The sequence below is a fragment of the Larus michahellis genome, chromosome 2, assembly GCF_964199755.1.
Source record: "Larus michahellis chromosome 2, bLarMic1.1, whole genome shotgun sequence".
NCBI classification, from domain to species: domain Eukaryota; kingdom Metazoa; phylum Chordata; class Aves; order Charadriiformes; family Laridae; genus Larus; species Larus michahellis.
In genome coordinates this window covers 154,623,532-154,651,074 of record NC_133897.1, presented here as the reverse complement: position 1 = coordinate 154,651,074, position 27,543 = coordinate 154,623,532, and the positions used below count along the sequence as shown (strand labels likewise).

The 27,543-nt window shown below is 41.5% G+C and overlaps 1 long non-coding RNA gene across 1 annotated transcript in view; it reads right to left on the bottom strand.

Annotated features, from left to right (window-relative positions):
• Positions 1-214: 214 nt before the first annotated feature.
• The window catches only part of LOC141739787 (uncharacterized), a 31,998-nt gene continuing 4,669 nt past the window's right edge, over positions 215-27,543 (bottom strand). The window contains exons 2-3 of the long non-coding RNA XR_012585790.1: positions 3,545-3,719; positions 215-1,783 (exon numbers count right to left, since the gene is read on the bottom strand). This is a non-coding gene — a long non-coding RNA (uncharacterized LOC141739787). The remainder of the gene's footprint in view (positions 1,784-3,544; positions 3,720-27,543) is intronic.

Here is a 27,543-nt window from a genome sequence, read left to right as displayed (position 1 = left end):
CAGTTAAAAGTTTAAGAGGCTTGTGATGCAGAAGGCAAGTTCCTAAATCAAATAAAAACGTTCTCCATTTGCTTCAGACTCTACAATAATTTGTTCCAAATTTCGTGCTCTCCATTGGTCCAATTTACACAAACTCACACTAATTAGCTGCAGAGCTTCTTTTAAATTTACAAAAGCAATCATTCTCTGTGATAGCTCTATGCTATGCCCAACTCCCTCTGAATAGACTTTAATGACACAGTAACCATGGTTACAGTATATAAAATATGCAGCCACAAAATGTGGAAATGTAACAGTGTAATATAATTTTCTCTGGAAAATAAAGGTTTTTTGGCATATTTGCATTAATTAGGACATTGCATTAAGTATTTCATGTCTGCATTCTTTATGAATATAAAAGTCATAACAGGCAAAATGATTCCTGAATTCTATTCAGTAGCAAAGAGTACCATTGGGAAAGCATTTTCCCTGATAAAACCGGACATTTTAACTGGACATCTATAAGTGCCATTCTGGTAAATTGGAGCTATAGTGCGCTGGAAACAAGCCCAGAGATCCACTGCCATCGGAGCAGCCATATGTCACAGAGCTCGGGCTTTTAATCCGAGCAGTGGTGACTGGGAGGAAGCAGCAGAACGTCTGCAGAACGGAGCGGATAACGGGGGAAATCCATGGCCCAACACAGCAAACCAAGACTCGCTGCATCACGTTTTCGGGATTTTTGCTCTTCTGTTGCTATTTTTCATTGCATCTGTTTAACTGGTACAAAACAACCTATTATTGCATATAATTCAAGCCTGCAGCTAAATGATACTCCGTATATTTTGTGAATGCTGCAGCCCCCTCCAGCAATGTTTCATGTACCACGAAACTCTTTTGGATGAGGGTTGAGGACCCTCAGATCTCCCTTCTCTTGATGCTCTGCCTCTTTGCAGCAGATCTAATTGGACTGGTGGGTTGGGTTGTGATCTAGAGCATTTTATCCCTCCAACTTACGCATTTAATGTCTCCACTTTGGCACCGTGTTGGAAAAAGGGAGAAGGGCGGCCATCCCAGGGAAATGGAGAGGCAAAACGCAGCCTTGCTCCAACATTTGCTCTAACGGTATTGCGTTCTACCATATACATGTAAAATGCAACAGGGTGGGTGCATGGTCCATCACTAGTTTGGAGTGTAGAGAAAACTTGAACCAACTTGGCTGTAGTGACCAAAACTCAAAGGCTCTCTTCCAAAGTAGATGCTACTCGCTGCTCTGTATCCTCCAGGGGACAACTGCAGAGTGGTCCCAATACGTCCGTCTGCTTATTCCTATTTGCAGCAGCCATCAAGAACGAGTGGCAAATAGCCTTCAAGTGACAGTTTTCAAGCAATACAAAGGCAGTTACTTTATTTTCTCTTGAAGTATTCATCAAATGACATTAGATGAGGAATGTATTTATAAAACCCAGTCTCTTCATGATAAACTGATGTGCAAAAGAAAAGATGAAATTAATTGAAAAACATTTATTATGAATAGGTCATTTAGTTCCAGCCTGAAGCAAACCACCTCCTTATCAGCTGGACATGGAAAGATGCTCCGAGTTCAGCTCTACCTCTTGTTCTCTCAGCTGCAGCCTAGTGAGCGCAGCACAAAGGAAGGAAGATTAACTTTAGAAAACACAAAAGGATGAAAGGTTGATGAAAATCCTTCAGTTCCATTTAGGTCAGGCTGGCATTCAGCAACGACTCAGTCCAATTAGACAACTGGAGCGGATTTGCTCTTTGTCCCCGTGTCTTGTGCACCCTTGTTGCAGAAACAGAAGTGAAGGATCACATTTTTATTCCAGTTCCAAAATACAGATATAACAATATTCGATTTAGGGAAATGATACAGGATTTCTTTTTTGTTAGAGTCTTACCCCTTTTTTGATTTCTTTTGGTTACTTTTTTTTCACCATGCAGACAAGATCAAATTTGGAACCTCAGTTTTGCTTAGCCAGATCTTGTTTTCTTTAATACAATCCTCTGATCAGGACTTTCAAATCCAGTCAACACAGAAAATGCAATTAAAATTGACAAATATATGTTCTTTATAACCTTGGACTCAATTTCTGAGGCATTGTGTCTGTGCAGAAGGGACAAAAAGAGCAGGGCTCCTTTCTGAATCTTGTGCATTTTGAAAATATTTCTCCTCACAGCACAGAGCATCTCTCTCAGATATTTACAAAGCAGCTGTCACCATGGGAACAAAATTAAACATCAGAAAAGGAAAGGAAAAAAAAGTATTTTCTACTCTTCTGTATGCTTCTGAAGAAAAAAGAAGGACCAGTAGAGCACCAGCTCCCAACTTCAGCCTAGGTTTAAGTTCATTTCCAGCAAAAAGTACCAATGACAACACCATCTCCCTCCTCCCTCTGCTCTGAAGAGCATATCAGCACCAACAAAATCAAAGAACATATTCAAGAAGGTATATGACTATGCCCCAGTCTACATAGCGTCATTCTCTTAAAAAACTTGGCAATATCCATGTCCTCACTGAGGCAATGCGAAAGCTAGCATGGATTTAAATTCAGGGTTTTGTAAAAAATGAAAGACAGGTTCAACATGCTCTCCAACACTTGGGCATGACGTAAGTACTTCATGACTGCTGGCCATCCAGGCAGAACTGTTAGCCAGAGGAGCAGACTTGGGATGATAACAGCCAGGATTTCATGTCCCCTCTGAAGTCTCAATGACAGACTGATGTTGGCTCCTGCTCTGTGATATGTCCTGGCCCAGCTCTGCACCCCATGGAGAGCGGTGACAAAGCACGTCTCACCCTACTCTTACCCAAACGCCCAGCGCTGACATGCCCGCTCACTGAATAATGTGTCCTCAAAATATTCTGACGTTCTGAATAATTCAAACCTACTAAAAATATATGTCATTTTAAGAGTAATTACAGACTACTATTATCCTTTGAAACTGAGTAAGTATATTTAAATTATAATAAAAAAGGACAAAGATATAGAGCTATGAGTCCCTTCTTAGTTTTTACTGCTATGTTTTTGCGCTATACTTTTCCACATGCATAGGGTTCTGCACCCAATAGCGACTTGTGGTATCACATATTGTGATTTATTCTCCAGTTACACTTCCATGCAGAAACGCCAGCTAGGCACATCTTGGAAGCTGGCTGTCTAAAGGCTAATATACATGATTTGATATTATTAACATATGATACTTGGTTTTTATGGTCAAAACCTGTGCTGACCTCATCAGGAGTGTTTCCTGAGTAAGGGCTGCCACCCAGAATTTGACCCACAGAATTACTGAATAGACCCTGAGAAGTTCAAAGCAGTAAACACCACATCCAGACCTGCAGTTCTGTTTAAATTCTCCCTCCTTTCCAGCCCATGTTGCACTGCATTTATCCTTTTTTTAAAAATAACTCTGCAGGCAGATTTTTTCAGTTGCTTGGAAGGGAGAAAGTCCTTGCTTAAAAATGTTGCATTGCAACATCGCTACTCCCAGCTACTCAACATCCCATGGCATTGCACGAAACACCATGTCCACGCAGGCTTACCTTAGTGGGTGTTCCAGCCGAGCGCAAAGTGAGTCATCTTCTGACCTTCAGCTGGCTGACTTGCGAGGAATTTGCAGGTGTGTGTTTGTTTGGATTACAAGGAGACTATTTCAAGTGGAGACGGAATGTTTCGTTCCTGCTCCTCACTCCCATATGCGCATTCTATTTGTCACTCCTGTCAACAAACATTTGTAAACTAAAAATAATGTGTTAAATATACATACTATATCACAGTGCTTTGGAAGACATCGAGACATCTCTGCTTCCGACTTGCATGTTGTCTCTTGGCTGTCTCCCTCCTTTGCTAGACACCACTCTCACTGTGCCAGTTGGAAAGAAAGACCCATCCCTCTCCCCTCAGCCCTTCTCACTTTATTCACCATTACTTTCCTACATTCAGGGTCAGGTTGGACGGGGCTCTGAGCAACCTGATCTGGTTGAAGATGTCCCTGCTCATTGCCAGGGGGGTTGGACTAGATGGCCTTTAAAGGTCCCTTCCAACCCAAACTATTCTATGATTCTATGATCTTCTGAACAGCCTTGGGAAACATGGCTTGAATCATCTTTGTGAGACCACAAATGGAAGTTACGTGCAAGCAAATGACAGCCTAACCAGGAGCCCTTTGGGTTAAACAAACTCAGTCTTCATTTCCAGCAGGGTCTTTCTGCTTGCTCTGTGTCAATTTTGCTGAATAGTTCAGAGTCTCCTGGAATAATTGTCTCATTAGGTATACAGGATACAAGTTGTAAACTGCATTCTGTCATCTCAAGAATAAATTATACCCAAACAGCTACTGAACAGTGAGTGCGAATAGAGTCTGGCACATGCATTTTGCATGACTCTTAGAACAAGCAATAACTACATGGAATCATTACTATTCAGGTAGCAAGGTCAAAGTCAAATCCTTTGCATTGCTTGATCTCTTCCAAAGGCCATGCAAAAAGGAGCACAATCATTATTCAGCATCACCTGACATTGCATCCAAATATTTTTATGAAAGTCAGATCTGATTATTCACAAGGTCTCCCCTGTGGTCTTTCACAGATGCATGTGAGACAGGCAAAAAGACAGGTGGAACAGGCAAAGAAGGAAAAGAGTCTATAGAAAGCAAGGGAAAAGGAAGCAGAAAAAAAACCAAAACCAAACTACTACATGAATGCTAGCTGAGAATTAAAAATGGGATAACTATGTAAAAATTCAAGCCAAAAAAGAAAAAGAAGTGTAGAAGTACAGAATGCAAAGATGGTAAATAAAATAGTATCAGATGATCATTATTATAGACGGCTGTCTTCAGCTCAGCACAGGCGCCAAGAATTTTCACTTCTGAAATTGTCTGACCTCAATTTAATTGTACTTCAAGCATCCAACTAGGTGTCACAAGTGGAAACACAATACACAATTATTTTCATTTTTCTTAATTAAAGCAAAATGACATTCTATTTATATTCCTTTTTCTTTTCTATTAACACTTAAGGAAGAAGATAGCCAAAGTGATGGGACCTTTATGTCCTTGATTGCATCTTTCCCTCTCAAAGAAGATAAGTGTTCGGTTAATTAGGGACCCCAGACGTAGAAACACACAGGATCCTCATTAGCAGAACAGAATGAGAATTAAGGAATTTAGTGGTGATTTTCCTGCAATGGACAGTGCTAGCAAGTGCTTTACGGGCTGTAACAGGAGTGCTGCATCTTTAATAAATGAGTAGTGTTGGCAATCTCAGGAGTCATACAGCGATATGTCATTTTGCTATGAGGCACTGGTTCCACCTATCCAATTTTCTTAATGGTTCTGATAAGCCATTAGGACCTTCTTCCTCATTCCTGCTTGTCAAAAACTGTCACTGAGCTCCGATGGAGTTAGACCATGCACTAAGACGTGTCATGGGAACATGCGTGGGCATACTCAGCTCTTCTCTCATGGTGCCTCAGACAACTGTATTCTGATTCTTTGAGTTGTCACCAGCTCAGTTGTCACCAGACTACAGGTAGCCACTTGCTTATTTTCTCAAGGGAAGTTAATAATTTTTTGTTTCTTTTTGAATTTTTTACTTTCTTTCTTAGGACTTTTTTGGTAGGATGTGTCAATTTGGGATAGCGTTAATGTGTTCTTGATTCTAGCTATGCCACTGCTATTGAAGATAGTGCTCCAATATTTTAAAGGCATATAAAATTAAGGCTAGTTTTTAAGACCTCCTAAAATCATACTTAGATGCTAGCATGGTTTCCTGATCCTGTAATTGGCTCTACATTGGCAAACCAAAAGGCTGGGATAAAGCTTGCCCTACTTTGAAGGATGAGTGCATTGCAGAGCCGTGGTCAGAGTGGTCCAGGTCTTACAAGTGCTGCCAACGAGGGCAACGCTCAGCTGCAGGGATGCTCATGTGATGTGCTTCGTGAGGGTAATTGAATGAGGGCCTGTGCCCTAAAAGCCAGGCTCCTGTTGTTGAATCTTTTGGCCATGGAGCTATTATGCCTAATGAGAACAGGGATTTTCCCTTTGGCTAATATCCTTCCACCTTCCTGAGATGTTTCTGATTGAGGATGACATGTGGGAGGAGTCGGAGGAGAAAGCTCAGGAAATCTTTTTGAATAAACCAGCCACTAGAAAAACACTTGCAGAAGATCATCTCTTACAGCAAAGATGCATAATTTAGAAATAATGATTTGCAATGCAGATTATTCACACAGTTATGCAGAAAGAAAGAAAATTTTACAAATGAAAGGAATGAAACTCTACTACTGTGGGATTAATGGAAAACACCAAGGAGACATTAACTCTGCCTGCAACAGGTAGCAGCCAAGTAGCATGCTGAAAAGCATTTCTATATTATTTTAAAGGAGCAGCAAAAAATATTGACAGAATAAGCAAAGGGGATTGAAGATTAGATTTGACATGTAATAGTCATAGCCAGAGAAAATAGCTATTATTATTTATGTAGGAAAGACAGACAACACAGGATTCTTGTGGACATCCAGCAATGTTGTTTAATAATGAGAAGTAATTTCAATCTTGCTGCAATCGCAGACAAATTAATCTCAAGTATTTCTAATACTCAGCTGAAAAATAATGAACAAACAACAGATCTAACCCACACACATACAGAAACACACACAAACACTCACTACTGCATCCTAATCTCCAAGGACTGAGAAGATTTTGGTTTGTGACCCAGCACTCAGGCTGTATTTGGAGTTGTCCCTGCAGACAGGCTGAGCACATTTGGGCCACACTGGGCCACCCTGGCCTGCCAATGGCCCGGCTGTGAGGCTCAGAGGGAAGGAGACCAGTGATGGACAGGCAAGGCTCAGCCAAGGAGCCTGGTTCACAGGGAAGCATAAGAAAGAAGACGTCTAGAATATAGGTCCTTAGGTCACTGTGTTTTCATGTCCACACCTTTTTTTTTCTTAGGGAATTTGAAGTTGAAAATTGATTCTTGAACTCTCATTCTTCCAGTCCCTGCCTTTGTCTTCTGCGACTTGGGCGGTGTGGTTAGAGCACTTGCCAGTGAAGACTGAGGCATAAAAGTCATTCAGTACCTCAGCCTTCTCCATATCACGGATGACCAGGTCTACCATTTCCTTCCAGAGAGGGCCGACATTTTACCTAGTCTTCCTTTTATCACTGACATATCTGCAGAAGCTCTTCTTGTTGCCCTTGACATACCTGGCCAGATTAAATTCTACCAGGGCTTTAGCTTCCTAACAGGATCCCTGGCTTCTTGGACAATTTCTCTGTATTCTGCCCAGGCTACCTGTCCTTGCTTCCACCCTCTGTAGCCTTCCTTTTTGTATTTGAGTTTTTCCAGGAGCCCCTTGTTCATCCATGCAGGTGTCCTGGCATTTTTGCCTAACTTCCTCTTTGTTGGGATGGATTGCTCCTGAGCTTGGAGCATCCTTGAATATGAACCAAGTTTCTTGGGCCCCTCTTCCCTGCAGGGCTTTATCCCATGGTACTCTACCAAGCAGATCCCTGAAGAGGCCAAAGTTTGCTCTCCTGGAGTCCAGGGTAGTGAGCTTGCTGTACACCCTCCTTGCTGCTCTAAGGATCTTGAACTCCATCATTTCATGGTCACTGCAGTCAAGGCTGCCCTTGACCTTCACATTCCTCACTAGCCCCTCCTTGTTGGTGAGAATAAGGTCCAGCATGGCACCTCTCCTCATTGGTTCCTCTATCATTTGGAGAAGTTATCATCAACACATGCCGGGAACCTCCTGGATTGCTTATGCCCTGCTGTGTTGTCCCTCCAACAAATATCGGAGTGGTTGAAGTCCCCCATGAGGACGAGGGCTTGTGAACATGAGGCTGCTCCTATCTGTCTATAGAGGGCCTCATCCGCTCGCTCTTCCTGGTTGGGTGGCCTATAGCAGACCCCCACTGTAATGTCACCTGTCACTGCCTTCCCTTTAATCCTGACCCATATGCTCATCCACCCCCAGGCAGAGTTCCATGCACTCCAGCTGGTCATTGACACACCGGGTGACACCCCCTCCTCATCTGCCCTGCCTGTCTTTCCTAAAGAGCCTGTATCCTTCAATTCCAACACTCCAGTCATTGGAAAGGTCAATATTGTCCTTCCCAGTTTCCTTGAGGGAGACACGCCAGGTATGTGGCTGAGAGGCCAGGAGGTGCTGGGCATTTTGCAGCTGGGTGACTGGACACGATGCACAGTTCAGCACTCAGGCAGGCAAAGAGATGGCAAAGGGGAAAAAACTTGGGGCTGGATGAATTGCTGTGGGAAAGCTGAGTAGTACCTGAAATCATGTTTCCCATTCTTACGTGGAAATATTCAATGACAAGCACGTTTAGGACAGCAGAGGGAGTTCAAAATGTGGAGGGATCAGAGAATTATCGATAGATAAAATATATGTCTTCTGTATGTCATGAATTGAAATCCGCTGTCACTGCTCACAGAGAGGGGCTGAATCATCATTTCTGCCTTTGGGGTTTTATTAAATGCATTCTTTAATACAGTTTAAGCCACCAGTGAAAATTATTGAACACCTGAAATGAAGATTTGAGATGGTACAGTTCATGGGTAAAGACCCTCCCTTTTGCACGCACGCTGGCCCTCCGGCAAGCTGCTGAGAGTGAAGGCCTTCTGAAAATCAAGTCACTTTGTTGGGTGCTTGGGATAAGGTTTTCCTTGGAAATCTTCATTATGCACCTAAGTTCATACTAGATGAGAACATGGCTGAATTTCCTTCCTGCATAAGGATTTACTGACAACATGCATGAAACATGAGAATGGTTCAGGCCATTTTTTACTAGGTTGGTATCTCTATCACAAAACCCACGATCAAAGTTGATCCTTTGATTTGCTCAGAGCTACATGAGTATCAATTAAAATGACTCCTCCAACTGAAACCATTTGTTACTGGAGAAAGTTACATACCCCAAAATAGGAAAAAAACTGTGTGAGAATGAATAATGAATAGAGTTTATAAAACCTGTAACAAAATTCTAATAGAAAATACATAGTATTTTATCACAGAAATCCTAGATGATTGCATTTTATGCCAAACAAAAACCAACATTTATGTTAAAGCCTCAGAAAATGAGGACTTAGTAAGAAATTAGTGCCCAATTTCCTTTTGTCGTGTGTGCTACAAAATTAAATTAAAGACTATGTACAACAGTCTAAACCAGGCTTGTAGCAGCTGCAGGGCTAGGAAAGTTCTGTAAAATTAGTGACATTTTGACTGTAAAAAAATAAAGGTGAAATGCTATTGTTAAACCAGAATGTCTTTGGGAAAATCACTATGGTAAAGGAAGCACTGTAAGTATAGTAAAAGGGACTTATGAAAATGCAGCTTTTGACAGCAATGTGGATTATACTCTTTACAAAATAACAGGTGAAATAACTATCAGTGCAAATTGTATAAGATCATATAATTCTTGAATTTCCCAACATCAATTGTTTGGAAACTTCTAGCAGTAAAGGTCTGAACAGGGTGGAATAGCGATTTATTTACTAAATGGTCAATGAATCAATAGGAAGTGGTGGTGATTTGGACTCTGTTTCAGCGGGTGTGAAGCTCTCGCAGAAGCAATGGCTACAAAGATAACTATGGATAGGTTGAGTTCTTCATGTTAAATTGCAATATGAACAAATGCAAATCTGTAATTAAGTTAGAGCATTAGGGCTTCCAATTTCCATGATGGAAACAAAACGTAGACCATTTAATGTAATAAAATCCAGGATGTAGGAAATTCCTATTCCAGACCATCAAAAGAACTGGAATGTGAAATGGCAGTAGGAGGGGCTTAGTGAAACTGTAAATGTTGTCTAGAAGGTTGTAAATGTGGTACCTAACTTCAGAGAAGGAGGAAGAAGTTATTCTCAGCAACACTAGGCCTTTTGACGTGACTTTGACTCTCTGCAAAATTTTAGAACAGATTTTGGAAGAACGCATAAGTAAGAACAGAGAGGCAATAGAAAGCAGACTAAATTGCAGCATGGTTTTATCAAAGAGAGCTCATGACAGACTAATGTAATAACTTTTTTTTGGTAATAAAATCAGTGATTTCCTACACAAAGGTCATGCAGCGGATATAATCTAGATAGATTTAAGTTAAGCATTTCTTACAACACTTTATAGGAAATAATTATTTAAGTTGAACATATTAGAGATTAATCGGAAGTGGATAGAGAGCTGTTTAAGGAAAAATTTGTCCTAAATCATGTTTTAAAAAGAGTTGTGAGAATGACAGTGGTTACTGCCTCAATGACCAGTACTGGGACCTATGCTGCTTAATATATTAGTGGCCAAGGAGGCTGAATGAAACTATTTGCTAATGAAATTTGCAGATGACACAAAGTTGAGACATATTACCAACAGCAAGAAAGTAGAGGGTCACCACAAGAAAAACTTTTTGCACAAGACACTGAAATACTTTGGAATGTCGTGTTCTGTTCTGCTCACCTATGTTCAAAGAAAACAAAATCAAATTGGAATAAGAACACAGAAGTCTTTGGAAAATGGAGTATCCATTTTATGTGGAAAAATTGAAAGATCGTGGTTTATTTAGCCTAGGCAAATGAAGGTTTGGAGGGGACTGACAGTTCCTCATATTCAGGGGAAATTGTTAAAAAGGGAGCAGAACTGTTTAGGTGAAATAATAATGCTGTCTTAAAATCAAATGCTATAAATCAATAATGAGTATTTATTAGCCTAGAAATTCAGCAGACGAGTTTTAGACATCCCAGAAATTAAATTCAGGCAGAGTTTTTAAAAAAAAAAAAAGTGACAAGATATAGAGTCTGAACCTATTTTCCCAGAGAGGTGGTAGGAGAGGAGGATCATTCTTAGTAGGAGAAAGGAAAATGTTATCCTTGATAAATATAATTCAACTTCTGAGATGGAATGAGTGAGAAAGAAGAATATTTCATATTTTTATGAAACTCTGGATATTGAACAACCTAAGAGAATGTAAATTGCAAATGGAACATAGTGGTGGCTCTAGAGTCATTAAATTCTTAGGTGATTGATTGGTATACCCTGTTCCCCTCTTCAGTGTTAAAACAACTACCAGATTTGGGGTCACACTGGTGGTCTGGGGAATTTGAGGTATTGCTCTTTCTTCTGTCCTTTCTGTAACACAATGTAGTAAACCACTTCCTGGCATAATTTAAGAGTTTTATTTAATACTTTCCTTCCAAGGACATTGATGAGGTCCTTGAATTCTTCTATTTTTCCTATCGCCCGTTATAGTGGAACTTTTCATTTATCTAATGGAGTTGGAGTTTGTTTTAAGATGCTGGTATACATTCTTATACTTTAGGGTATAGCCTGGTGTAGATTAGAAACAGTTATTCCATGGTTTCCCCAACTGGACGAAACAGAACTGAGTGACCCATGTGCGTCTTCATTATTATTTGTTTCTTTATCCCACGATTCTGCAATTGTACAGATGTTCGGACAGTAGCAAGGGGAATGGGTGGGTGGGTTGGCTGCCATTCCAGAAATAGCTTGAGTTGTGTTCCTCTAATACCCTTTCTTTTCATGTAACTATGTTCAAGAGCCATTCGACAATTATGGCTTCTAAAGACACTGTACAAAAGACATTTGATACACATCCTAAGTGCAGAACATGACTGATCTCACAATCCAAGGCACACTTTAGAGAGGGTCCAACTTCTTAAAGATTCCCCAGACAAGCACCATGGGCAGATGGAAGAACTGTGTATTGACAGAAAAAGCCTCTTGCCTGAAAAAGAGCACAATCTCCATCCACTTCTATAGATATCATACATAAATGTATAGGTATCACTGGCACATGGTTTTGGGGGATGAGAGAGACCAGCAATGACATGACTGTGTTTTTTTAAGGAGAAGCATTCTCTGTGTGGAAGTGCTAGACTGTAGAAAAGCCATTAAGTTTAAGCCTCGTGTTCTCATCCTAAAGCTGTAGGAGCTCCTGGTTCTCTGAAAAATCAGATGTGACAAAATAAGAAGCTCAGATACTGCATTTGAACTCCTCTCTTACTGGAACATGGAGAATGAACAGGGTGTTCAGCCTCCTAAAGTTATGCAGGTGTCCTGTGTATCCTGGAAAGCTACCCATATTTTAATGCAGAAGGTTTTTCTTGATGGACGGAAGTCAGCCTTTGCTATGCTGCAAGTATACATAAAGAATAGCCACAGAAGATTATAGTGTATCACCAGGAGATCTAGTAGAAGTGCTTGCCGCAGTAGGCACCTTCCATTCTCTATTTCTGGACACACTCCAGTTGTTCTTTGCCCCCAAACCTGTAACTATCAACGCTCTTAGCATGAACCCCACAGTCACATGCCAGATGGGTGCTGTGAGATGGGTACCAGTGAGACTAGTTGCATGCCAAGCAGCTTCACAGCTTCAATTACTACTGTAGGCTATACCCACGCAGATACTTGCTGGTATGATTAGCGAGAGAAACAATATTAGAAAGGTTAACAAAACTGGTCACAATGCTCATGGCATTGTTATTGAGGTAGACAATTGAGAGGACAGATGTCCGAGTCTTACTTATCTTAGAAATTGCTAATATGCGTTGGCAGTATTTCAGGACCAACCAGATGGACAAAATGCAGTGTCTTTGCCCTCCTGTAATATTTTATACTCATAAATATTTATTCCAGCAAATGAATGCTTGGGTTTTACAAACACCTATTCTATAGAATAGGTCGTCTTCTACCCACAGTAGAAGGAGGTGAACTTCTCTTTCCCTAGGAGTTCATGCAAATTTCTGCTGGAGAATTCAGGAGCACAGAGTTTCTCTGAGTCTTACATTCCTTTTATCAGCAGGATGTCACATGCTCTGCCAATCCCATATTCATGTAAATCCATAAGCCTAAAGGGGGAGATTTACAGAGAAGTCTGTGAAAGCAACTTTGCAATACTTGCCTGGTTCTGTATCTTATTAGCTTCTGCAGGCAATGGGCCAATCCAGCTCACAGTTACTGCAGTATTCAACTAAATAACGGTCTTAATAACATAGCAAAATATATTCAGAGCCCTATGGTGCAAAATATATTAGATTATTTCAAAGACAGGACAATCTGAGTCTCTGGAGAAAAGCAAATGTAATTAAAATTATTTCTACTCCAAAAATTCACTTCTCATTACAAATGTTGCCACAGAGTATTCCCAATGCAATTTTTATTCAGAGTTAGAGAAAGAGATATTAGCCTTCCTGAAAACTGTGTTATCTTGAATAAGACAGTGTATGCATTGCCTTGAGTGAAAGAGGAATGGAAATTAGATGCTAGATTGTGTCAGATGACTTTCAGTCTTCAAATTTATATGGTCTAGGTAGGAAAATGTAGTATTTGCTGAGACAGAGATGGAAGACTTAATCACATGTGACTTCAGAGTCCAATTATATGGTATTAAATGTAGTTATTAAACATTTGTGGAAAACACTGCACAGGCTATATAGAAATATAGACATAAAAAGTGATGAACACTAAATAAAATCCTCAGGTTACTTACCTAATTGAGAATACTTTATTACGTGGAGTCAGGGCCATCAGCAGCAGGTCGTCTTACCTGACTTATCTTTAATTCACTCATATTTCAGTTTCTTAATTTAAATATTCAGAGAAAACTAGAATGAATAGATTCACAGGGACTATGAATACAAAACATATGATGCTTTTTGCTGATTTATAACAAAAGAGAAAGTTTGCTGAGGAAGAAATGTGCTTATGCCTTTTACTTGGACAGGATACTTAGACACCAGTAGGTAGAAGCACCACTTGAAGATATAGCTTTACAAACACTTAGTTTTGCTCCTCAGCAAATAACACATGGAGAGTTCTTCCTCTGGGTGACAGGAACAAGATCATGATTTCTCTAAAAAGAGGCTACAAAAAGGGTGTTGATGCAGCAGGGAAAAGCTACAAGGCAATAATTACAGAACAGTTGATACAACTATAATTGAAATAGTTAAAAATACTTCGCCTGTGGGAACTCTGAATAGGCTTGAGATAGACAGATGGCTGTCTTTAAAAAACAAAACAAAAAAGCCAACTCTGTCATTTCTAGATAAGGCCAACAGACTTAGATTTTTGATGCATAGCTGAAAAAGTGAACTATATCCAAACATACTAAAAATACCATATATTGATGCAGAGTGATGTCATACAGCTCCTTGACAGCAATTCACTGAGGGACTGGCAACAATCCAGCAGTAAATGTAAATAGAAACATTAGCAAAAAGAATTGCCAGAGGTCAAACAGGGACTTATATTTCCCTGTTCCCCAGCCAGTCTTGTCCAGTCAACCACACCTGCTCTCAAATTCTACAGTCCTACCTCTGCGTTTCTTGACCTTTATCATCTCTCTGCTAAGCAATGAGTAAGCAATGTCTGCACCCTGCCATAGAATTTGTCAAGGGGATTCATAGAAATGCTTCCCCCTTTTCCACTTCTCCCTCATTCTCCAAGCAGCAAGATGAAAAGATGCTCCATAACCCCCACTGTCAAATGCCTCCCACAGATATCGCAGCCCAGTAAGTCCTTAGTGGTTCTACATTCCTGGTATTTCTGTCCTTTCCTCCTTTCTGGAGGAAGACTGAGAATGTGAAAGAACAGCAAATGAGAGCCCTTCACAGTGATTGGGGAAAGCTGTCTTCACTAAGAGCAGCACAGCATCCTTCAGACCGAAAGGGTGGAAGTAAATGTTGTCTAGGCTCATGCAGCTTCGTGCAGAGAGCCAAGTCTCCTCTTGCAGGAGGATCAAAGCCTACGTTATTTCATCTTTCACTGTAGCTTTCTAATAGCTGCCATCGGACATATAAATCAGATAATCTACAAGGAGAAGACAGCCCAGCAGTTCCTATTATATGTGGTGGACTATATGCACTTAGCATCCCTTGGAAAGGTGCAGTTCGTGGTGCCCTGCTGTGGAAGGCACTGACCAGGCACCCCTGGGCAGGGAGGGAAGTACAGACCCCCTTCTCCTGGCTGCCCTCCCTCTGCGGGCTTGGTGTCAGACTCCTTCTGTTGTGCAATTACTGTAGCCACGTTACATCAGTACTTTTGTGCATCTAGAATAAGCACTGTAAAACCTGGATTTACCTTCTGTCAAGGTGCTCAACCATTTAGCAAAAAGAACATCAGTGCAAATCATAGAATCATGGAATCATAGAATCTTCATGGTTGGAAAGGACCTTTGAGATCATCGAGTCCGACCATACACACACCAAAAAAACCAAAAACCCATCTGCACCATTCCTCCAAAAGCTGTGAAAACCTTGAATTCCTGAACATTTGAAAAACAGATACTTACAATAATCTTGCAACAGAGAAAAAGACCCGTTCTGCTTATGCACTAAGCTGGAATGGGGGGAAGAGGCTCCAAGCCCTTTTGCTTTTAGAGAACCGGCTGCTTTGTGCATTGCTGCTTCATGGCAAGCGCTGGTCTCAGGTGAGTTTGCAAACATGGCAGGTGAAACACTGAGAGACCTGCTTGTAGGAGAACATCTAAACCTTGCTGCAGAGAACTGCAGCTTGAACACACTGCTTGAACAAGATCTGACATTAAAGAAGGGCAGAGACATTGCCATTCAGACCGAGCTGGTGACAGCAGAAGTAAGCGAGTAGGTGATGTACAGCTCACGCTGTTTGAGCTGTAGGAGCACTACAAACATGGCTTAAAGTATGGCCAAGAGAAAATTACAGTACTGCAAACACAACCCCCAAACTCCGGGAAAGGCAGAGGTGCAGCAGGAACCAGGGTGCTGCTGGTGTCCCACAGAATCCTCTTTATACGGCTTGATGTTTTTGTGAGGAAAGTTGGATAGGAACACTGCAAAAAACCAGTGGTGGCACATTTGGGTGACACACATCAGTGTGCACCACCCAAGTGATAGTTCCCTGAAGTGCCAGCGTTACTGTTTGGCATTTGGACAGAAGCAACCTCAAATACAGCGAAGACACAACATCGTTGACTGTCAGTGTTTCTGTTGTGCCATTAGGGAGACAAGAAGTCTATTTAAGTACTGTTGGATGCAGATTTTTTTACTTTCCATAACATAAGACTGCTTACTTGCAATGTTTTAAGACTTGTACAGCTTATGTGTAGTTTGTTACCTGAAGATGAAATTCCTGAGATGGTTGTTTGCATATAGATGTGACTATGGGTATGATTTGTGTACCTGCAGAACTCTCTACTAGAAAAGCACACACGTCCAGTACTGCTACAATAAATATGCAAATACATAATGGGAACTGGGCTTCATTACCATCAGATCTTAATGCAGTGCAGAGTCCAGACATTTATTATGGGCGTCACTGATGAAGGAAACTCTGCTGAAGGATTTGTGCACAGAGTTAAAATTCAGCTTAATCTGATCCCACGTAACAGAAGTTACTTCCACTATCATTTACAGCAAGAGATATCAATCACAGAAACTTGTGTGATTTTTTAGGAGAAACTTAATCTTCTGAATGACAACATATGATCTGCAATGACAACAAAGTCGTTGACAAAGTCAGTGAGAACAAAGTCATAGAGCACCAGGTGAGACCTTTGTGACCAACAGGGTTCAAGTCCGTGGGGCTAGCAGGGCTAGGAGGGGTATTTGTGAAACTCTGTTGTACAGAAATATACTCTGGACTGAATGAGTAACACCAATATCTATTGCCTGGGCATAACAGACCCCTCCCAGCATTTATTACAGGGAATAAACTTTTACATTTTAAATGTGTCTATATGAGTTTGTGTCAGTAAAGTGTCACAGAACCATGTGGGCTGGAAGAGACTTTGGGGGTTTCTACTCCAGCCGCCTGCTGAAAGCAGGGTCAACACTGAATTCAGATTGGGTTGTTCAGGGCCCTGTTGGGTCTTGAAAACCTCCAAGGATGGAGCTTTGCAACTCCCCAGGGCAGTACTAGAGTATTGTCATTCAGGAGAAAGGCTTGTCACACTGGCTCTGCCAGAGCCTGCCTTGTCCTGCCTGGAGCTTTGCTTTCACCTGGTTTAGCTGTGATGGCAATTGTTCTTCTGAGCAGGTGGCTGTGCCTTATTTGTTTTACTTTCGCTTATCTTTTGCTTAATTGTTATTTAAAATAACAATTTAAAAAGTATTATTATTATTATTATTATTGACACTTCCTTTCTGTATAAAATATTCATTTTTTATTATTCTTTTTTTCTTTTTCTGCAATACATAAATTTGAGCCAATAGTGATTGCTGGACGAATCTATTAAGATTTCAATTTTAAAAACACTAAATTCTTGACTTTACATATAAGGCGTGTTTCCTTTTTGTTCATAGACAAGATTTTGAATCTAATTAATTGCAGAGCCTTTTTGGACAATTGTTTGAATGCTTCTCAGAAATGGTATCCATGTTTTTCAATAACTAGTCCAAAATCCAGTATTGCTTGGAATTTTTATTTTATTTTATTTTATTTTATTTTATTTTATTTTATTTTATTTTATTTTATTTTATTTTATTTTTAATTTGTTTTATTTTTAATTTATTTTATTTTATTTCTTCACTTTATTAGAAAAGAATACAGAAGCACAAGTAGTAGAGGCACAGATCATCTTATACTGCATCAACTCAGCAGGACAGAAGCTGAACTTTGCCAGATGACACTTCAGATGGAAAGAGTCATCTTTTCTTAGGAATATAATTTTTCCAGTAGGACCATAATCTAACCTGGGTCTTAGAAAGAAATAGCTTGCAGGTATCAAAGTTTAGAACTGCCAGAAAAATGACAGGCATACTGTTTATTTCATAGGCTTATTTCTTGTGTATTGTTAAAGAAACTTTGTGCTTCTCTCTACTTGAGGTGTAGATCAGCACCACTGCAGAGAATCTCAAGCCTGCCCTGGGCAGACCTTGCAGAAACCCGCAGAAACTGTGAAATCCTGGATCATAAGTAGCACAACACCTACCTTATCTCATCTTGTGCTACTGCAGCTCTGATTCCTGATGCCTCAGACTATGAAGTCAAAGCTCTGCTTACTTATGCCCTTTGGGATAATAGTAAGGCCACTATATTTGAGGCAAGAACACTTAATAAAACCAAGAGAGAGTATATTGCTGTTGAAAGACTCTTGTACATAAAAACAGAGAAACTACCCTTCAAGCTATAGATGCAAACAGCATACAAATTATTTTGTTCTATGAACAACAGAAGGATTCAAATGAGCAGAGATATAAAATGCCTAATGGTCAGTGAGATAACTTCAATTTACAGGCGTAAATTCAAATCTTTACTGACATAAAAAGCAGATCAGAAACTGAACACAGGACACATGTTTCACCAGTCTTTATCTTCACTAGGTGGCTGCAGAATAACAAGTAATTGTCAGGAGTACTGGAATGGTTAGTGCAATTATTTTAAAGAGATTCCTCATCACATCTGATTCAACAAATCTTAAGTGGCTTTCCGGCAACAAGATGGCCTAACAATCCTAAGCATCTTAATCTGAGTTTGCAAATGAATTTTTTCCAAATGCAGTTGTGCAGTGTAAGTTACTCACTATTTTGTTATTCTATTAAAATGATAGGCAAATTATGTACAATTGGCTTATGCAAAACTTCAACTCATTTTCAGAAGAAAAACCTGACAATGGAGTGTGTATTAGATGCTCTAGTTTGAAATAATATGAAATATTCAATTACTTACAGAATTCCTAAGAAGGTAACAGTGACCAATACACTGCACTTCCGTGCCTTACCGAAGCATGGCTGGTTGACATGATGGGCCCATCAGCTCACACACCATTTATGTGTTGCTCTGCTTCCCTCCTGGTAGGAAATGCCCAGAAATAGCACTAATGTCACAAGTTGCATCTGCTACTATAGCTCACTTTTCTCTCTATTTTTTTCAGCCAGGAAGAAAATCTGAGAGCATCAATATCTGACCAAGGATTGCAATTCACCGTCCTAGGATTTGAACGTCTTCTTAAGGGAGAAAAGCACGATGCAGGGGCATCACTGGAAGCTTACCTTCAAACAAACCAGGGAACCTGAAAACATCAGTAGAATTTTGAAAGAAACTACTAACTGAAGGAAAACAGGAAAATCTTCACTGGAGACTTTCTATAAACCCTTTTATGGCATCACAGTAAGAACATGTTAAGATGTGGCTTGCCAAACATTTTTGAAAGACCTATTCAGCCCACAGTCAGTGAAAGACTCCTTGCTTCTGACATGGGGTGAACTCAGCACAGGGCAGAAGGCTACCACAAAGCAGTATTGATTGCTCGTTTGGAGGCCTTATTAAAGGCACATCATTGTGCAGGCTCTCAGCAAAAGAGTAGATTTCATTTTGCAGGAGATACTGCGTCTTTCCATGTTTGTGAGATTTATAGTACTTTTCTCACACCATATTGCCATGTACTGCTTTGCCTTTCTGATACGGTGTCATCAGATAAGAAAAGACACTGCTGTAAAAGAGGCACGCTGGCAAGCATCATCCATGTTGTGGTAGGAAACTTGTGTCTACATTCTGCAGCTAATAAGAATTTACCTCTAAAGACTTTTTAGAGTAGTTCTGGAATAGGTAGAGGTGAAATACAGAATTAAGGACTTAAAACTTACGCTAAGATGACTTAAGAATTCACTCGAACTAAAAACAGCAGCAGCAAGAGAGGAGCAGTTCAGAGCACAAAGGAAAAGTGGAGCAGTCTTATGAGAGAAACTGAAGGAGGCAGATGGCAATTAGGTGTCGGTAAGTTCTCATTAAAAGTGGATGGTTTCCAGACTCAATTAAAAGAAAACTCTTTGAAAAGATCTTTTGGAGTAGTAGAGAGAAAAAGTAGACAAATTAAAACCCTTACAAGGCTGGTGTGTATTGCTTTTGTTGTTGTTTGGGAAAAGGGTGAAAAAGTCGTATTTGGAATCTGTAGTTCTGTCACATAACAACTCAGATTTCTGATGCTACAACTTTACAAAACAGATGTGTTCAAACTAGTAGAAAAAGGAATAAAATGTAAAAATAAAAGCCTAACAAAAACATTGTGCTTTGTTTTCTTCCTGTGTGTTGAAAATAATGAACTCATTATAACTTATATTCTTAAATATAACCTACAGTAGGAATCTTAGGAGAAAGCACAGATTTCTTACCTGTAAGACACACAGTAGAAGACTAGTTTTGCCTGCTACCTTGGAGAAATAATGCTGTGAAAGCCATTAGGCTCAGAGCTCGGCTGCTTACTGCCCTCGGCAGTCACACCAGTCACACCAGCTCAGGCTACAGTTCCTTGAGATGTGTGGGTTGAACCAATAGCATTCCCATGTCTGACTGCAGTTCATTCCTGGTCTGCAAACCTGCACTCACAATGTATTCCTCGGGGCTGAGCGTGGGTCAGAACTGTGCCCGTGTGCACCGTGACCCCCAGCAGCTTTTGCCGATGCGTGGCCACATTGAATGCACCTTTACTGCCCCGGCGCAGGGGATGAGCGTGGCCTCCAGCTCTTCAGAGACGCACGTGGGGTGGAGTGCAGGCTGACAAGGCTGAAGGCTACCTCCACCTTCCACACAGGGCTGAGGAGGAGAGGGTTGAGCCGTTCCCCGGTCTCTGTTATTCCTGGCAGACATTTCCACACAGCTGGGACAACAAACAGAAGTACACAACTGCTGGGTGTAGTCTCTGTCCCAGAGCCCAAGAGGACAGTCGCACCAGCTCCCGCTGGTCGGTAGGAAGCCAGACTGTGATGGAAAAGTCCACCGCAAGGCCTGTCCTGTCAGAGATGTCACTGAAAGAATCTCAAAGGGCACCAGACACTTGTGTTTAGACAGCTGAATTGATGCTGGAACATCTACATGCCAGAGTCACAAACATCACTTGCATTTCTGGGCTTACTGCATGTTTGAGAGCTTCTCCATTGCAACTTGTCAGAGCAGGGCACTTGGGGACATCTACACCCAGTTTGGTACAACTGCATAATGTCTGCAAGGGCACTTAAGTAACGTACTCAGCCTGCAATGCTGTCTGGCACTGCTGACTTCCGTGGTTTCCTTCTTTTTTCCTCTTCTCTTCTTTTCCCTAAGGCTTCTCAGCAGCTCAGGCAAAGCCACTTGCAAAGATGAGCACCCTGTCCCCTAACAGACCCTGTTCTCCATATAACCATGGGGACAGAGAGAGAGGCAGCGGGCTTCTTTGGCCACAGGGAAACATGAAACGGGGCCAGAGCTGAAGTGAAAGCTCAGAAGAGTCCTGGCGAGCTGGGCTTGTTGCTTCTGCTGTTGGGCGACAGTGGGAAAGGTGCACTGCCCCTAGAAACCAATATTTCTCACATCCCTTTTCTCACCCTTGCAGCAGTAATCCTTTAGCTGGGCATGTAGCTATGTGCTGTTCCCAAACTGGTGTTTTCTCCTGCTAGGCCAGGCAAATAAGTATCACAGGGCATTATTCAGGTTGATTAACTACCCTTAGCAGTCTGTTACCAACCCTTGGCCTTGGCATCAAGACCCATGCACAGCCACTTCAGCCAGTGTGGACAGAGATTTCTGTTTTCCTGAGCTGTGGGTCAACCGAGTCATGCTGGATATTGCAGTCGGATCTTCTCCTTGCTTCTACCCCAACTTAATCCAAAATAATGCCATTCGCTTTCCTGGAACGATGCTTGTGGGTGTGAGAAAGTAGGAATTGAGAACTTGGCACTCCCAAAGCTTGTCTTCGTTTGCAATCATTATTTTCAGTTAATACACCTGAATGACTTCATTTGCGCTTAGCTCAGTTTTAGTGAGTGCCGGCATTCAGGGAAACACCACTCCAGCTACTGGAGTGATTTGATTAGCAGTGCTGAGTGATTAGATTAGCAGAGTGGCTGGACAGAGCCGATAATTACTTGTTGTCACTCCAGCTGATGTATCCCCACTGCACCAGCAGCTCGAGCTATGTATTTGCATAGATAAAACCTGTGCATGCTTATATCCCGTTGTTCATTTGCAATTTACAATCTTGCCTCCTGTCAGTGCTTCTAGTCCCTTAGATTACATGGTAGAGGTCTGTACTAGGCTGTAAGCTCTGTTGTTAGCCCCACTGGAGATCACTGTATGGTACTGAAAATGTCAGCGAGAGAAACTATTGGTTCTCTGTCATAACTCCAGCAGAGATGTATGTCAGATTCTCTGGGTAATGCTCTTTCTGGAGTGGTGTTTCTTGGCATACAACGATGCCCCATTGCAGAAACACTATAGTTTTGCAATGCTGTAGTTTTCACTGTCTCTTAAGCTCTGTTGAGTTCCACATTGTGGCAGGAAAAGCTTCCTGGGAAATAACCTTAGTTTTAAGGCTGAAGCTCCAGAGACATAGGTGCCCACAAGTGTGAGCATTTGTGTTCAAGGACAAATGAAAATATAACAAGTGGGCAGTGAGAGTAGGATTTCTCTTTGCAAACCTAGTTCCCTATGAGTCACCTGTTTAAGCTCGCTGGTCATCTGGGCTAGTGCTGCTGTCAGGAGAGAGGATGACAAGCAGCTTCAACAAATGCTGCTTTTCCTCCCCTTGGTGGCTTCTAGGAAATGTAGTCTTATTGAGTGCTCGATGCTTTGCTAGATAAAGTTCAGTGAGATGAATCCTACCCTTCCTGCTCCTTGCCAAGAGGAAGCAGACCTATGCTGCTGCTCCTCTGCCAAGAAATAGCAGACGTTACGTTTGCCCATATGGAGCAGCGCTCTGAATTCTTGTGCTTGGAATACATGTGGAATTCCCTTTCTATTAAAAAGCAAAACAAAACAACCTGCTCAGAAATAAGTGGAAGGCTTTTAGGAATGTGGAATAGGTGTTCTTTCCTGGATGCCAGGGACAATTTAATGTTCTGTTGGGTCACTAGCAATTCCCTTGTCTCTCTGGGTAGCAAAAACATGCAAAATACAAAGGGGAAACATAAAGCAATGCTGTGTGGAATGATCTTAATATATAACACTGATGGGGAACAGTAACATAAGAAAGGGGATAGAGCTGTGATGCTTTGCATTGCTGATAACAGTTGATGTTTGCATAGTAACAGCGCCAAATCCTTCAATTCTGGACCTACACCTCCTCTGCACTGGGAATTTTCACTATATGAGGTGTGAGGCAATGAAAAATCAGGGTCATGATATCCCACTGAGTTTCTGAGTCATCTTATTGCACCGAAATAAAAGCACTTTAGAAAATACAAGCCATCTGTGATGTTAAAGGCAATTATCCGATTTGCCTTAATAAATGCTCACAAATCACCGCCAACCACTTGAATTTTTCAACGCTATTCTGAGTCATTCATAAGCAGGTAAAGGTCATCAAGCTAAGACATTATCAACTCTGATCATTCTCAAGTTATTATTATCTGCAATAACACAATTGCTTCCATCCAAATCCAGCACATAAAAGACTTTTAAAGAAAGAGACAAGTAATTTTTTTAGCTCTGACCTTCAGAGGATCACGCTAGGTATGTTATTACACTGAAGTCTACACAGTATCGATTATCACTTATAGCTTCATCCTACTGGCACTGAGGTAAGTGACAAACAGTACTGTTGTTAAAGGTCAAATCCCAAACTCTATGTTCCAGATTCCCCATGGCTGGAGCTTCTCTACACCAGGAATTCCCCAGGTATTTCCTTTTTTTCTATTTGCCCAATAATTTTGCCCAAGCATGATAGGGCCACTGTGACTGTTCAAATTAAATACTCTGGTTGTAAGTGCACTATGCTCAGGATGTAGCAGCCCTACTGTGCATACACAGATCACGTTCTAGATGGGCTCTGTACAGATGCCCATGTCCCACACTGCACGGGTTCATGTATTTCTCTCCGGGGAGACCCAGAAGAGCTATGGTAATGCTCTCTGAGACTTTGTTTCTCAGATGTTATTTACACCTGTAACAAAAGCTACCAATATGAATTTAAAATCTATTTTGCATAATTGTAAAGGTTTCTAGCTGCCCATCAGGAAAAGCTGCATGCATGTGTGTTACCCAAATCTGAGCACACTGAGGCTGCACAATGCAAACATCAGAGCACACACTATGTCTAATGTGTGAGTGTAGCAGGAGGGGTCTGAATGCTCGGCCAGTAAAAATCAGCATAGAAGTGCCAAAATAAGGACCCTACAGAAGCAGAGTTGACTTAGCTCCACAGCAGACCAGTATCCAGAGGCCCAGGAGCCTCCAAACAGTGGAGAAGAAATTTGTTATAACTGGGAGGAATACAGAGACATGGTCCAAGCTTGCAGGGAAGGTGTTAGGAAAGCCAAACCCCACCTGGAGATGTGTCTGGTGGAGGACATGAAGGGCAACAAGAAAAGCTTCTACAGTTACATCAGCAGCAATAGGAAGACTAGGGAAAATGCGGCCCCACTGGAGAATTGGATGGGGGCCCTAGTGACAAAGGAAATGGAAAAACCCATCACTTCCTCTATAGAGGTAAGATCAGCTTTGAGGAATCCCAGGCCCCTGAGAACAGTGGGAAAGTCTGGGTCAGGGAAGACGTACCCTTGATGGATGCGGATCAGGTTAGGGAACATCTAAACAAACTGGACATATATAAACCTACAGGAACTGATCGGATGCACCCAGCAAGTGATGAGGGAGCTGGCTGACACCATTGCAAGGTGACTCTCAACAACTACCTTTGAAAGGTCATGGTAATCTTGGAAGATTCCTGATGACTGGAACAGAGCAAATGTCACTTCAAGAAGTGCAAGGAGGACCTGGAGAACTACAGGCCAATCAGCCTTGCCTTGATCTCTGTGAAGGTAATGGAGCAACTAATCCTGGAAACCATTTTCCATATTTAGCATGGGAATGCCATTGGGATGGAATCCATAGTCAAAATGGATTTACACAAGGGAAACCATGCCTGTCTAACCTGAGAGCCTTCTACAATGAAATTACTAGCTTGATGGACAAGCAAGGCTTTCAACACTGTGTCCCATAACACTTTCTTAGAAAAACTGATGAAATACAGACTCAGTAAGTGGTTGGTGAGGGGGACTGAAAACTGGCTGATACGCTGGGCTCAAAGGGTTGTGATCAGCAGCACAAAGTCCATTTGGAAGTCAGTGGTCTACCCCAGGAGTTGATACTGAGTTCGATACTCTTCTGTCATCTTCATTAATTACCTACTGGGATGACAGGACAGTGTGCACCCTCAGCAAGAGTGTTGATAACACAAAACTGGGAGGAGTGGATGATATACTGGATGGTTGTACTGCTATTCAGAGGAAACTAGACAAACTGGAGAACATGGACATACTGGAGTGTGTCCATTGAAGGGCCACGAAGATGATTAAGGGATCAGAGTATCTTTCATACAAGGAGAGGAAAGAAGTTGTTTGAGGAAAAGGAGGCTGAGGGGAGACCTCATTGCTCTCTACAACTACTTGAAAGGACATTGTAGAGAGGTTGGTGCTGGTCTCTTCTCACAGGTAATTAGCGATAGAACAAGAGGGAATGGGTTCAAGCTGCAGCAGGGTAGGTTTAGGCTGGACATTAGGAAAAAATTCTTCACAGAAAGAGTGGTTAGACACTGGAATAGGCTGCCCAGGGAGGTGGTGGAGTCACCATCCCTGGATGTGTTTAAGACTCGTTTAGATGTGGTGTTAGGGGATATGGTGTAAAGGAGAACTTTGTAGAGTGGAAACGATGGTTGGACTTGATGATCCCAAGGGTCTTTTCCAACCTAAATGATTCTATGATTCTATGAGAGTCAGAGAGAGCTGGGCCTGTTCAGCTTACAGAAGAAAAGGCTCGGGGGATCTCATCAATGTGTATAAATACCCAATGCAGGGGAGTAAAGAAGATGGAGACAGACTCTTCTCAGCAGTGCCCAGTGAAAAGAAACAAGGCAATGGCCACAAACTGAAATAACAGGAAATTCCATTTAGATGGAAAAAGAAACTATGAGAAGTCACCAATCACTGGAGCAGGTTGCCCAGAGAGATTGTGAAGTCTCCACCCTTTGTATTCAAACATGACTGAACACGACGCTGAGCAACTTGCTCTCATTGCCCCTGCTCTGAGCAGGGGGTTGGACTAGATGATCCCTAGGGCTGCCTTCCAGCCCCAATGACTCTGTGATTCCAGGATTGCGGGTTACTGAGAGCATTAAATTGTTCCAGCCCACAGCAAGTTGCAGTTCAGTAAATAATAGCAGAAGTCAGGATTGTTTAAACAAGTTACCCAACTGTTTGCCAACTGGTCACACGGACCTACTATGGTAGACTGTTTCTCCAGGTCTGTTTACATATACATCCTCTATTAGGTATGGTTCTTTCATTTCCTATGAGGAATGCTTATGCCGTAAGGCTCAGTGATTCACTCCCTCCAATCAAGAGTAAGGCGGGCACTCAATGTTTTACTTTTCTCTGAAGAAAAGGGACCCAACCATTTTTCAGGAAACCCTAAATCTTATTCACTGCTCTCAGATCTCCATTAAAAACTCATCTGAGGCTATCACTGAAACAGCCAAGTTCTGCACCAGTGACACTACCCTCACTTGCTTATTCCCACCTCATACTGCCCAGTTCCTTGTGCTACCCCTTGTGTTTGGGCAGTCACCGGTGAATGAGAGCAGGTAACTGATGGGGGTAACACTCAACAGGCTTTGTGCCAGATTTTTTTTTTAAGTAAAAAGGAAGGCTGCTTGAGGCTAATGATAGCAGTAAAGAGCAGGAAGGTAAACCACTGCTTTAGATAGCAGTGCTAGCCCAGGGTAGCTGGTATTTAAAAAGACGTGTAGATGTGGTGCTTAGGGACATGTTTTAGTGGTGGACTTGGCAGTGCTAGGCTGATGGTTGAACTCCATGATATTAAAGGTCCCTTCCAACCTAAATGATCCTATGATTCTATGATTATGGATTATCATGCAAGATATTTTTGACAACAAGGGAATATAGGTGTGTTAGATAAACAATACTCAAAGTATACTTCAGCAATAGTATAGACAAGGAAAATTAATTACACAATTACACTACTACACTATTAAAACCTGCTTTTCAGTGCCTTAATGGCATACTGTCGAAATCATATTACATATATTCTAAATACATTTATAATATTTTGGGGCAGACTACAGCCTCCCTGACTAATAGCTCTTCTGAAGTCATTCTCAGCCCCCAAAAAACTGCTTCTGAATATTAGTATTTACTTTTCAACACATAGTGTACCTTGTTTCATTTTGTGGTGGTAGGATTGGATCCACACAAGCATAAGAATCTGTTTCAATGGATCAGAGCATGGGACTTAAACTCGGTTTCTCCCCTTTTTTCAGTATATGCTTAGTTGAATTACAGAGCACCTTTTCCTTTTAAAATCAGACCCCTGCAGAACATTAATAACATACGTTTGGATATTGGAAAAAATTCCCAATGCATTTCTCCCCACACCTTTCAGGTATTTGCGTGAGACTCAGTAGGTCTTCTTCTCAGGAAACGCCACTTTCTACAGCAAAAACGAGAATGCATAGAAACTCCCCACCCTCCTCCTCTTACTCCAGATCTAGCACCCAGTATCCCTGAGGCTGTTTTTCCAGTCACGTGGCTGCCTCTGACTAAGGGAGGGG